Source organism: Capsicum annuum, chromosome 4 (assembly GCF_002878395.1).
Source record: "Capsicum annuum cultivar UCD-10X-F1 chromosome 4, UCD10Xv1.1, whole genome shotgun sequence".
Taxonomy (NCBI): domain Eukaryota; kingdom Viridiplantae; phylum Streptophyta; class Magnoliopsida; order Solanales; family Solanaceae; genus Capsicum; species Capsicum annuum.
In genome coordinates this window covers 210,448,316-210,461,553 of record NC_061114.1, presented here as the reverse complement: position 1 = coordinate 210,461,553, position 13,238 = coordinate 210,448,316, and the positions used below count along the sequence as shown (strand labels likewise).

Here is a 13,238-nt window from a genome sequence, read left to right as displayed (position 1 = left end):
CTTAGATCAAAGATTAGGTAGAGGGTCATTGGCAAGAACACGTTCCGCTACTGGCTACTGCAACTCCCTACTCCATCTTCTATCATGTTTAATATTATTTTAGGATCGACTATCATAATTCAACTTGCATCAATGCTTTTTAAGAGCAACAATGAGAAAAAGGGCAATAGTGGACAACGAAAGAGTATAAGCAGAAAATGTTCAAAAACAACACCATTGTCACTGTTTGTGAGTCCAGATGAGAGTATTCAATAACATCGGACGAGAAAGAAAGACATGGAAGTGCTTACAAGGTGAAAGTTGATGTAGCATCGGTCACTAGGAAAAAGGTTCAAGCACTTTCAATGGATGACTTCAAGAGGAGGATACATCAAAATGAAGAATCTCAAATATAGCCTAGTTGCTTCTATTGTTTCAGGCAAGAAACGCTAATTAACGACTATACGATTACATGCAGAATGACAGTCTGTTCAAGCATCTCTAACATATATTTATTCTTTCTGTGTGAAACTCATTTTAACCCTTGAAGGAACAACTTCAAAACACAGTTTATTGAAGCAGAGTAACTGAAGAATCTTACAACCTCTTTCTTTTCAGTTAGTATGTCAATATCAGTGGTGACTGTAGCTCAATATTATTAGATCGTTAGTAGCAACACAACATACCTTCAAGCAAGGTAGCATAACAACTAATGGGAGTACCTTTGTTCAATTATATGAAACAACAAAGACGCATCAGTCAAGTATGAGGGTAAATGACATGTTGTAAATACACTTTAAAAACTCCAGTCTGCATCCGGGGTATAACAAGAACATATAGAATAACAAGAAGAGTAAATATAGAAAAATGACTCGCTCAACATGGATTTGGTGTGACCCAAATTGGAGGACAAAAACGACTGAGGGAAACACCATCGTAATACGGCTGAATACTGCCATCTGCTAAGTTGAACACCCCCATGTCCAAGCCGTGTTCGTGTTCAAAATAGAGGCAACAACCCAAATTAGTATCTGTAAAATAAATATGATTGGACCTGATTCCCATAAATTGAGAAGCTTGGACCGAAAGAGAAGCACTTGCAACCAGGAAAAATGCTCTGTCCCCTAAATCCCTAGTTGGCGTAGCTTTGTTAGCATCCAAATCGATCTGGAAAACTAGAAAATTGTTTGTCCTATACGTGAACCGTGCATCCTCATCTTCATCATCTACAGTGATGAACTTCGGTGGAATCCTTTCACGATCATATTTGACAGGCACTATTTCACAAACACGTCGCACAACTACAAATAATGATCCTAGTGATTCCAGGATGTAATACCTACCTTCAATCCTCGGTACTATCTGTGTTATCAAATTGTTAGCGTACGACCCCTACTAATTGCCTATCTATGGAACAAGTAAGTAAACGTGGTTCACAGAAGTAACAGTTGAACACAGTGTTTTTACGTGAAAAACACCCGGCTCAAGAAAGGTGTAAAAAACCACGACCTGTACCTCTACAAGATTTAACCCCAACTTCACTATAATACTTGAGTCTCAACAATCAACAAAATGACAAGACTTCTTGTAAACTAGGAATTAAAACTTCTAACTCCTATCACTACAAAAACACAAATCTTCCCAAGATTAGTGTTCCCAAGACTTCGAGTTCCCTAACTTGAAGACACAACTCCTAACTTAATTTATAGATCACTGAGACTAGAATAATGAACCATTACAACTCAAAGAACCTATCTACTACACAAAGTCTAAGACTTGCTAAGTAAGAGACCAGGTTCTTCTTCAAGTATGTAAACTGTTTTGCAGATTGTTGATTTTCCTTTTAGTGCTTTGAGTGTATGCTTTTGAATTCGTTTCTTGTATTTAAGAACACACCTCATAGAGTCCTTCAACTGATGTAATCTTCTATGTTCAATAGGACTCTAGATAGTTTCACTTTTCTTGTTGCTGCTGTCTTTCTCACTTCTTCTTTGAATAGGATTCTTCTTTCAATAGGATTCTTCTTTTATCTCTGAAAGACCTCTAGTTCAACTGAACTCCTGCAAGACTTCTTGTTCAACTGTCTTCTTGTTCAATTCAACTTCTGATGTGATAAATGTTATCCACTTCTGTTTGTACGCAAAGTCATTTTATCAATAACTTGTCTGCAGCAGAGCTTTGTTCACTTGGATGGGCCAGCTTTCACAACATGTTTCATTCACATGTCTATCATCAAAACTCCTCATTTCTTAACAAATTCTCCCTTTTTGATGATCACAAACATAGCAGTACAGCATCACAAAAACCTAACATACTCAATAAGGAACTTAAGTGAAAGAACCAGAATAAAACAGGAAATAGGTTTTGTATGCACCTGAACATGTTCAATCGACCTTCGACGTAAGCGACTTCGTACTGCTATAGGCTCTAGTTAGGACTTAGATAGTCCAATTTGAGTTATAAGCATTGCATAGCCGCCTTATTCTTCGCCCTTTTGACATTATCAAAAAGTTGGCTCAACAAGTGAAAACGTTTAATAATTCATGACCATTGAGGCTATCACTAAGACAATCAAAATTCAGAATAAGAGAACATAAATGCAGTATGATAAAACAAGAGTAGAAAATAGTTAAAACAACCAGGTTCATTTCATTTAGTAGAAGATACGACTACATTTACCAAAAGCAACCTAAGAGTGAATCAAGCTAACAAGGAAAGGATAAAAAGGAGATAGGCCTAAGCTATCAGTAAAGAGGCTAAGTAGAAGAAGAAGAAGAGGGATAAGGGAGGTGAGTTTTCTAATAACATCTGCATTTTCAGATCTCTCTTTTTCCAACAAGGAATTAAGGAAAGCAATCTGAGCGTGGAGGATCCTTTTTTCTTCTTCATGAGCAGCCTGTGCAGCCTCTAAAGCTGCTTGAGCAACTTCCACCTCAGTTTATTTTTCAGCCAGTACATTTCTCAACCTTTGCATTGGATTATCAACACTCCTCATGGAAACAGGTAGGATCATGTGATTCACAGTCCCTATGATATCCTTAGTAGTCTGTAAAGACCACACTTGGACAAAAACACCAAAATCCTCAAATATAGGGGTGAGCCAGAATTGATAAGGGGGAGCATGTCCATTTATTTCCTTAAGAAGAACCCTTTGCATATGCTTTAGGATGAGTCGAGGAAAATTAATTCTCATCTCAGTATCCAATAGTTCCATGAGAGTAAGATCAAGAAAGCTAGCCACAGTCCTCCCTTCCTTCCTAGGGAGAATCATCTTATGCACTACATCAAAATACAATTGGTGAAGTGGAGACATCTCCCTCTTAAGTACTCTTCTATGATTGACTAGTTGAGGATTCCCAGAGAACTTTCTACATATGTCAAGAGTTAAGGCAAGATTATCAAGAGGTGGCCAACTTCCTTTGACATAGTGGCCCCACCCCCAGAAGAAATATGTAAAATCCTAGCAATATCAGCAACAAGGCTCAGAGTAACCTTTCTAATAGTAGTGGAAAATAACTCACCAATACCTATCTCATTCATATAGAACTCATACACTTTAGGTTTAGAAAATTTTCTTTGAAGGTCTTCCTGTAGAAAGAGATGATACCATCTCTGAAACTCCAATTTTTTCAGTAAAGTCTGCATAACAATACCTCCAAAACCACTAATAACTCTCCCTCTAGCTAATTTTTAATTTTAAAAGAGAAGATGATGAGCCTCAGGAGTATCTTGATGAGAGGATGGTGCAGGGACCTTAAAATCAGGATCAACCTCAGCAGTAGTATCCACATGAAAGCCAGAGTCGAATGAGTCATAAGGAATAGGTTTGCTGACCTATTTCTTTGAGCGAGTAGAAGACTGTGGAGGAGAGACTTTGGAGGATGTGGAAGCTTTGACTGTGGGATAGGATTTTGAAGAGGAGGAGGCCTTTGGTTTAGGTTTTGAAGAAGACTTTCGAGATATAGAAGCTTGTGGGGCTTTTGCCCGGATAGTTTTCTTCTTTCTGACTAATCAAAGAAAAAAATTAAAAGAGAAAGTAGGAGAAGATACAGGATGAGGAGTAGGATCAGATATAACCACACGTTTTCTTTTGTTGGCTCAAAATGCTTCATCCAAAGAAGCATATTCTCATTGCTTCTTTCCTCGAGTATGAGGGGTTCGAGGAGTAGAGATGATGGAGAGTGTTTCATAGGAGCACTGTCTTTGACATTGACAGAGATGGAAGAGGGTTTTTTCTTTAATAGAGATCTCGACCTTCTTAGAATCAAGTCTGCAATAGGAAAGTCGTCTCTGTCATCAACAATTTAAAGATCATCATCAATAATTTAGAGCGGAATAGGAGGAGAAAGAAGATGTTGTGAGAATGATGAAGAGGGTGAAGGAATTTTGTCAAAAGGGTTTGGAAAGTTTCTGAAGACTGCGAAATCTGTGAATTTTTGAGAGATTTGAGGAGAGATTACGGGAGGTAAGGTGATGTTTGGATGAAGGGTAGAGCGGTGAAAGGATTGGTGTCAAAATCAGTGGAGGAAGAGGATGAAAAAGATGAAGAGAATGTCATTTATGAACCTAGATTTTTTTTATTATAAAGAATTAAAAAGAAGATGAATATAAATCAAGAAAAAGAGAAAGCGTATTTAAGAGAGAAACTGAAGAAGTTGAGGGGTTGATGGACTATATCTGTGTAAGAATCATAATGATGAGGAACTCTGAACTGGTGGGAAAGCAAGTAGTAGCCTTTTTGAAGAAAGTGTGACTCTTTGGTTTTGGCATTTTAAATGTAACGAAAGAGAACCAGGTAAATAACCCGTTTCACTCTAAGTCACTATAGGTAACAATAGTCATACCTGAATGAAAAGATAAACTAAATTGCTCCTGTAATCCAGTCTCTCTGCAAAATCAACACATTCATGAGTCAACATATTCTAAAATATTGGAATTAGGATACATAACATAATGTGTGAGACTGAATTAACCAACAATAACTTTAAGGTCAGCTTAATCTAATCAAGCATTGAGGGAGACTTATGTAATTTTAATCATCCCCAAGGCTAACCTATTTTTTTCAAAGTGTTCTCTACTCAAAGCCTTAGTGAAAATAACACCAATTTGTTCCTCAGTAGAACAAAACATAATTGATATATGACCCTTTTCAATATTATCTCTAAGAAAATGATGTCTAATATCAATATGATTGGTTCTTTTATGTTGAACGGGATTTTTAGCTATATTAATAGCACTTGTATTATCACAAAAAATGGTAACACAACCAACATCTATACTAAAATCCATAAGTTGTTTCTTAATCCATAGCAATTGAGCACAACATGAACCTGCAACAACATATTCAGCTTCAGCAGTAGACAAGGCTACTGAATTTTTCTTCTTAGTGGACCAGGTAATCAAACATGATCCAAGAAAGTGTACCATACCAGTAGTGATTTTTCTATCCACCAAATATCCTGCATAATCGGCATTAGAGTATCCTACCAAATTAAAATTACTATCTTTGGGATACCACAATCCAAGATCACTTGTCCCTTTAAGTATCCGAAGATTCTTTTTATTGATTTTAGATGTGATTCTTTAGGTTTTGCTTGAAACCTAGCACATAGCCCTACACTAAACACAATGTCAGGCCTGCGTGCTGTGAGGTATAGTAATGACCCTATCATACCTCTATACAATTTTTGCTCTACATCAGGACCTGTTTCATCTAGATCAAGCTTTATAGCAGTGGCACTAGGAGTGTTGATTTCTTTAGCCTCTTCCATGGAGAATCTTTTGAGAAGCTCTTTGACATAATTCTGTTGGTGTATCATTGTCCCTGATGCTGACTGTTTTATTTGCAATCCCAAGAAGTAATTCAGCTCTCTCATCATGCTCATCTCAAATTCACAACTCATGAGTTTGGCAAACTCATGATTCATATTCATATTGGTTGATCCAAAAATAATGTCATCCACATATACCTGCACAACTAACAAATCCTTTCCATTAGTTTTTAAGAAAAGGATATTGTCAATTTTACCTCTAGAATGATCATTCTCCAGTAAAAACTTTGACAACCTCTCATACCAAGCTCTAGGTTCTTGTTTCAATCCATACAAGGCTTTATCCAGTTTATACACATGATCAGGAAACTCCTTACTTTAAAATACTAGAGGTTTCTTGACATATACCTCCTCTTTGAGAATTTCATTTAGAAATGTACTCTTCATATCCATCTGGTAGAGTATAAACTCCTTGTAGGCAGCAAAAGCAACAAGTAAGCTTATAGCTTCAAGTCTTGCTACAGGAGCAAAAGTCTCATCAAAGTCGATTTCTTCCTCTTGGTTGTATCCTTGGACCACCAACCTTGCCTTGTTTCTTGTGACTACTATGCTTATTAACTTTATTCCTATACACCCACTTAGTTCCAATCACTGATCTATCTTTTGGAAGAGGAACTAAGTGTCATACTTTGCTTCTTTCAAATTGATTCAGCTCTTTCTGCATGGATATGATCCAATTACCATCAAGCAATACTTTTGTTATTTTCTTTGGCTCTATTTCTGATCCCAGAGGTGAGCTCAGTGAGAACATTCTCTATAGGATATGATCCTTGATACTTATATTCCTTTGGAATCAAGCCTAGTAAGCTACTAGGATCACTGATGATGTTCTGATCTGGGGTAGTTGGTGGTTCAGTTCTCCCTGTCACTGTGCCTTCAGCTTCAGTTCCCTCTGTTGAGGTGCCTCCAAGTTTGGTAGTTCCAGTCAATGAATCAGGTTGTGTAACCTGTTCGTCAACATCATTTCCTTACTACAGGTTAGTCTTAACACAAGATTCATCAAAGATCACATGCATGCTTTCTTCAACATAGTTAGTTCTGTTGTTTAAAACCCTATAGGCTTTACTATGAAGTGAATAACCTAAGAAGATTCCCTCATCACTTTTAGCATCAAATTTTCCCAAATTATTCTTTTCATTATTATGTATGAAATATTTGCATCCAAAGGTTCTAAAGTGAGAGAGGTTAGGCTTTCTTCCTTTTAGTAATTCATAGGGAGTCTTATCTAACATAGGTCTGATCATGCATCTATTTATGATATATGTTGTAGTACTTATTACCTCAGCCCAAAGGTTTTTAGCAATATTTTCTGCAAGTATCATTGTTCTAGCAATATCCTCTAAGGTTCTATTTTTCCTTTCCACCACTCCATTTTGTTGTGGTGTTCTAGGAGCTGAGAAGTTATGATCTATATCATTTGCTGAACAAAATTTTAAGAATTTTACATTCTCAAATTCTCTACCATGGTCAGACTTATGGAGACTAAAGAAGTACCCAGTTTTTTTTCAATTTTCTTAATGAAAATTTTAAAGACATAAAAGGCATCTTCTTTAGAGGCGAGAAACAACATCCAGGTTAACCTGGAATAATCATCAATAATTACAAAAACATACCTCTTTCCACCTCTGCTATGAAGTCTCCTAGGTCAACACAAGTTCATATAAACCAAGTCAAGGCACTTGGATGGGCTAACATGGTTCTTTGACTTAAAAAAAAAAACCTTACCTGCTTCTCCCTTACACAAGCACTACATAACTTTTCTTCCTTAAACTTTTTTATGGGTAATATCAATACTATGTCTTTGGAGGAAAGTATGTTTAGTTGTTTCAGACTTGCATGTCCAAGTCTTCTATGCCAAAGGAGGGAATCATTTTCAATTGCACTTAGCCAAGTTAACTCAGGTCCAGGTAGTGCTTTGATGTCTACTTTATATACATTTCTGTATCTCCTTGCAATGAGCACAATCTCTTTGGTGTCCATCCTTTTAACTTTGACTCCTACAGCAGTAAAAATAAGTTTATTACCTTTGTCACACAGTTGTGAGATACTCAGCAAGTTATGCTTCAGTCCTTCTACAAGATAGACATCTTTCAATGCTTTTGACTCAGATGTGCCAATTTTTCCAACTTCAGTAATAATTCCCTTTTTTCCATCACTAAAAGACACTTCTCCCCCATCTATTTTGGAGAGTGAAAAAAACCTTTTCTTATCACCAGTCATGTCTTTTGAGCAAGCACTGTCTAAGTACCAGTGCCTTTTGCTTTCTTTCACCTTCTCCTGCAAAAGAATTCAATGGTTAGATTTAGGAACCCAGACAAGCTTGGGTCCTATTTTATGGGTGAAAGGATGAATTAAGTTTCTTCTAGTCCATGCAGGCAACATGTAGTGCAACCTGTTTCTCTGACCATAACTGGTTTTGTTCTTTTTGGTCTGAGAAGATCTGTTAGCCGGGTTTTGATTGCTTGATCTACTTTTTGCAGCCACTGGACATTCAGTGGTGGGATGTCCAAGGTTCCCACAGAGGTAACATAAAGCTTTAGGATCATCAAAACTTTTGTGGAATCCCAAACCTGCCTTTTCATTTAAATTTCTCTTACTCAATTTGTGAACAATTCTTGAGGAGTTTGTCCACCTATTTGCCCTTTCAAGATCAAGATTTAGTTTAGAAACTTCCTAACCTAACTTATTTATCTTTTCAGTTAAATCATGGCATTTTTGTTTATATTTAACTAACTCAAGTTTAGCTTTTTCTTGTTCGTTACTCATGACCTTTTTCCCATTTTCAGTGAGAGTCAGTTTGAGAACTTCAGAATTAAGATTATTGTTTAAAATCTCAAGTTCTGAAACCTATTTCTTGAGAGTGAAATTTTCCTTGTCAACTGTATCTGGCAAGCCTTTAAATCAATGAGATCAAATTTGAGACTTGCAAGACTGTTGAACAATTCATCCCTATCAGAGGATAACTCTTAGAAATCATCAATCAATGCACTCATTAAGGAAACAAGTTTTGGTTTTGAAAACAATTGCAGTTTTTCTTTGAGTTCAAGTATACTTACCTCGGAACCTTCATCTTCTTCATCTAAGTCTAAATCTCTAAGAGCCATGAATGCAGTTTCATCAACTTCATCTTTATCTGAATCAGATCTCCAGGCTTCTATCATTGCATGCTCTTCCTTTCTTTTTACCTTCAGTTCCTTTTCAACCCTTTTCTTCCATTTTATTTCCCAGTCTCTGATCTGATGAACAATTTTGCCACATTTTTTGTATCCATTTGGATTGTCATTGGAATATTTCTTAGTACCTGTTCCCTTCTTCTTCTTAAAGAATTTGCTGAAGTTTTTAGTTATGAAGGCAACTTGCTCCTTATCAAGTTCAAATTCCTCATCACTATTAGAAGCTTTCAATGCTAAGATTTTCTCAGGAGCAACTTGTTCTTTAGTTCTATCAATTTCCATTTCATAAGTCCTTAAGTTACCTACTAGTTCATCCAGGGTCATGCCTTCAAGATCCTTATTTGCCTCCCTGATTGCAGTCACCTTAACATTCCATTTTGATTTAGGTAATACCCTCAGTACATTTTCAACTTGTTCCTCCTCAGAGATGACCTTTCCTAAGGAAGTCAGCTCATTTGTTAAGGTGGTAAGCTTTGTCATCATCTCATGCAAGGTTTTATTTTCCTTTATTTTGAATGCCTCATACTCAGTGAAAAGGAGAGAGATTCTGAATTTTCTTACTTGAGAAATACCTTCATGGGCATTCACCAGTGCATCCCAAATTTTCTTAGCAGTAGTGAAAGTGGAAACCCTATTGTATTCAGCAGGTTCTAGTCCGCAGACCAAGATATTCTTGGCCTTTACATTTTTCTTCAAAGCCAACAAGTCATCAGGAGTAAATTCACTCCTTACTTTCTTGACTTGTTCACCATCAACCAACTTCATTGGAATAGTGGGACCATCAGTAATCCTATCCCATAATTCATAGTCTTTACCTTGGATGAACATCTTCATCCTTTCTTTCCACCAGATAAAGTAAGAACCATCAAAAAGTGAAGGTCTAGTAGTTGATTGACCTTTACTATGACCAGTAAGAGGTGCAAAATTCATCATGTTGATTTTTTATTACGTGTTAGCCTTGTTTAAGGCAACCTCTCTCTGATACCACGTGTTAGCGTACGACCCCTACTAATTTCCTATTTGTGTAACAAGTACGTAAACGTGGTTCACAGAAATAACAGCTGAACACAGTGTTTTTACGTGAAAAACACCCGACTCAAGAAAGGTGTAAAAAACCACGACCTGTATCTCTACAGGATTTAACCCCAACTTCACTATAATACTTGATCCTCAACAATCAACAAAATTACAAGACTTCTTGTAAACTAGGAATTAAAACTTCTAACTCCTATCACTACAAAAACACAAATCTTCCCAAGTCTTCGAGTTTCCTAACTTAAAGACACAACTCCTAACTCAGGTTATAGATTAATGAGACTAGAGCAATGACTCATTACAACTCAAAGAACCTATCTACTACACAAAGTCTAAGACTTGCTAAGTAAGAGACCAAGTTCTTCTTCAAGTATGTGAACTGTTTTGCAGATTATTGATTTTCTTTTTCATGCTTTGAGTGTATGCTTTTGAATTCTTTTCTTGTATTTAAGCACACACCTCATAGATTCCTTCAAATGGTGTAATCTTCTATGTTCAATAGGACTCGAGATAGTTTTACTCTTCTTGTTGCTACCGCCTTTCTCACTTCTTCTTTGAATAGGATTCTTCTTTTATCGCTGCAAGACCTCTTATTCAACTCAACTCCTACAAGACTTCTTGTTCAACTATCTTCTTGTTCAACTCAACTTCTGATGTGATAAATGTTATCCACTTCAGTTTGTACGCAAAGTCATCTTATCAATAACTTGTCTGTAGCTGAGCTTTGTTCACTTGGATAGACCAGCTTTCACAACACGTTTCATTCACATGTCTATCATCAAAACTCCTTATTTCTTAACACAAATGACTTTTGACTTCATAGCCACCAACATTATAAACTCGGACATAACCGCCATAACTGACCGTATAAAAGCTGTCACTCAAATATACCACGTCACTAATATTTTTGCAAGTCAGAACCATAATTCTTGTCCATAACAAATCTCCTGATCTCCATAAACTGAGGTGATCGTATCTTCCCTGAAAGACCATGAGAACATAATCAGATGTATGACAAGGATTAGCTGACAAAACTGTTTTACCTATAAAGGTCCATGGTTCGAAAGTCTTGTGTAATGCATAACTTTCAGTTGTATTTTGATGTGGCAATTCGATTTGGAGGATGTAACAAACTCATTTCCCCCTCACCTTTTCCAATAGTTATAAGCCATCCCATTGACTCCATACATCGGTTTCCAACCGCTCCTAGAATGCTCTTCTTCAAAACCATACCGTTATACAAACTAAAGAATTTCCTACATGTACGATCATCATCATCTTCATCCTCGGCTAGCATTAGCCATGGAACTCTAGGCAGGTCACTGTTAAAATTCCCTTTGGTAGCCACAACATACCACGATTTGCAAATAGTGCGAAAACTAAGGTAATCTTCAATTAAATTTATGAGTTTGACAATTACAACGAGGAGATCGTGTTGAAGTTCCGACCAATCAGCCATTGAGCAAATAATAGGAGGGCACTGATAGGGGCGGAGCTTCCTAAGAACAGTGATAAGAAGCACACTGAGAGAGTTGTGTTTTTTGGTAGAATAACAAGCAATTTCTCAGAAAATTTTGTTTTATATTTTGGATTGGACTTTGGCTTTTGTACTAGGCTAAATTGTTGATTAAATGATGAAATTAGTCCTTGATGTAAGTGTTTGGATTCTTTTTAGTCCTTAATGTTTAAAGAACTTTCGTAAATAACTATAGTTTGAGCCTTATTAATAGTTTCGGTATTTACTATTCGTAAGTTAGAGATGTTTGGAACAGAAAAGGTAAGAAATGATTATTTATTGTATCATTCGCATATATAGGTTGTATCAACGAATACATTAAGTTTTTAAAAAATGTCTAAGACTAATCTTTAATTATGTGATATGTATATGAAGGATTAAAATGATCATTTTTTGATACATTCAGGACTAAATAATTCAAGCTCATATGTTAAGTATCATTTTACCGGGAGTTCTCAATAATTTAGACTTATAAAAACAAAAATTCAAAAAGTAAAAGAAAAGCCTCTGACAATCCCTTTATATTCTACCAAACACAAGTCGAAAACAGTGTGCTTCCTAGTTCTTATCGATGTTTATGCGGAGCCCCGCCCACAACACTGAAAAATATGTATTTAATATTACTAATCACTTTTTAAATATATATATATATATATCGAGGACTGTTGTAGTTATATGTTTTATATGAAGGACTAAAATGATTATTTTTTTATTTATTAAGGACTATTTCAACTACATGCGATAATTGAAATGAATTAGATGAATATTTTTTCCAAAAAAATATGCAAGCATGATTTTATCTTTAAAAATTTTGTTGACCAAGAAATTTAAGCAAATTTTAAAAATCAGATCTTTAAATAATTTCAAGTTTTCAAAAAATGATTAGACTATGTTTTGAATTTTTGAGACTTTCATTCATAAAATTTTAATTTTTTTCGAAGTAAAACATATGTCCAAGCATAATTTTAAATTTCAAAAATATCTACTTCAAAAACTCAAATTTTATCTCGAGTTTCAAATCTATAGTCAAACAGAAGTTAAGAATTATTTCGATTACGTATTATATATAACAAATTAAAATGGTCATTTTTCTATACCTTAAGGACTAAATAAATCAGTCCTATACATTAAGTATCATTTTAACAATTTTCTCAACATTTAACCTAGTAAAAACAAATGTTCAAAAAGTAAAAGAAAAGTTTCTGACAATTGCTATTCTACCAAATGCAACTATCAAAACAGCGTGCTACTCCTAAAAATTACACAAATACAACTTATGTTTTCAATATTATAAAAAATTTCAACTCCCTAAACATATTATAAAAATCCCACATATACACAAAATATTATATATATGTCGGTTATGTTATGTATATTAATAGGGAGAAAGAGTAAAGTAATTTAAAAAGTGGGAGAGAGTGTAATTACTTTTAAAAGGGTTGGTATTTATGTTATTTATACTAGTTTTTATCGCTTCATGGGAGCTCCTCCCATTTAAATGCTGAAAAATCTCTATTTAAATTGTGTTAATCACTTTTTTTAAAAAATATATACTATGAACTATTGCAGTTACATGGGGCTTTGAGCTAAAAGTGACAAAAGAGTTTGATAATGAGGTGTATGTGACACAAGTCTTGATAATTGAGTATAGATGACAATTACTATATTATGAATTAAGAAAGTTAGGTAACTTTGAGAATAGCC

At 35.4% G+C, this 13,238-nt stretch overlaps 1 pseudogene; it reads right to left on the bottom strand.

The window, feature by feature from the left end:
* Positions 1-808: 808 nt before the first annotated feature.
* On the bottom strand, positions 809-11,480 carry LOC107869520 (annotated as a pseudogene).
* Between the last annotated feature and the right edge of the window lie 1,758 nt (positions 11,481-13,238).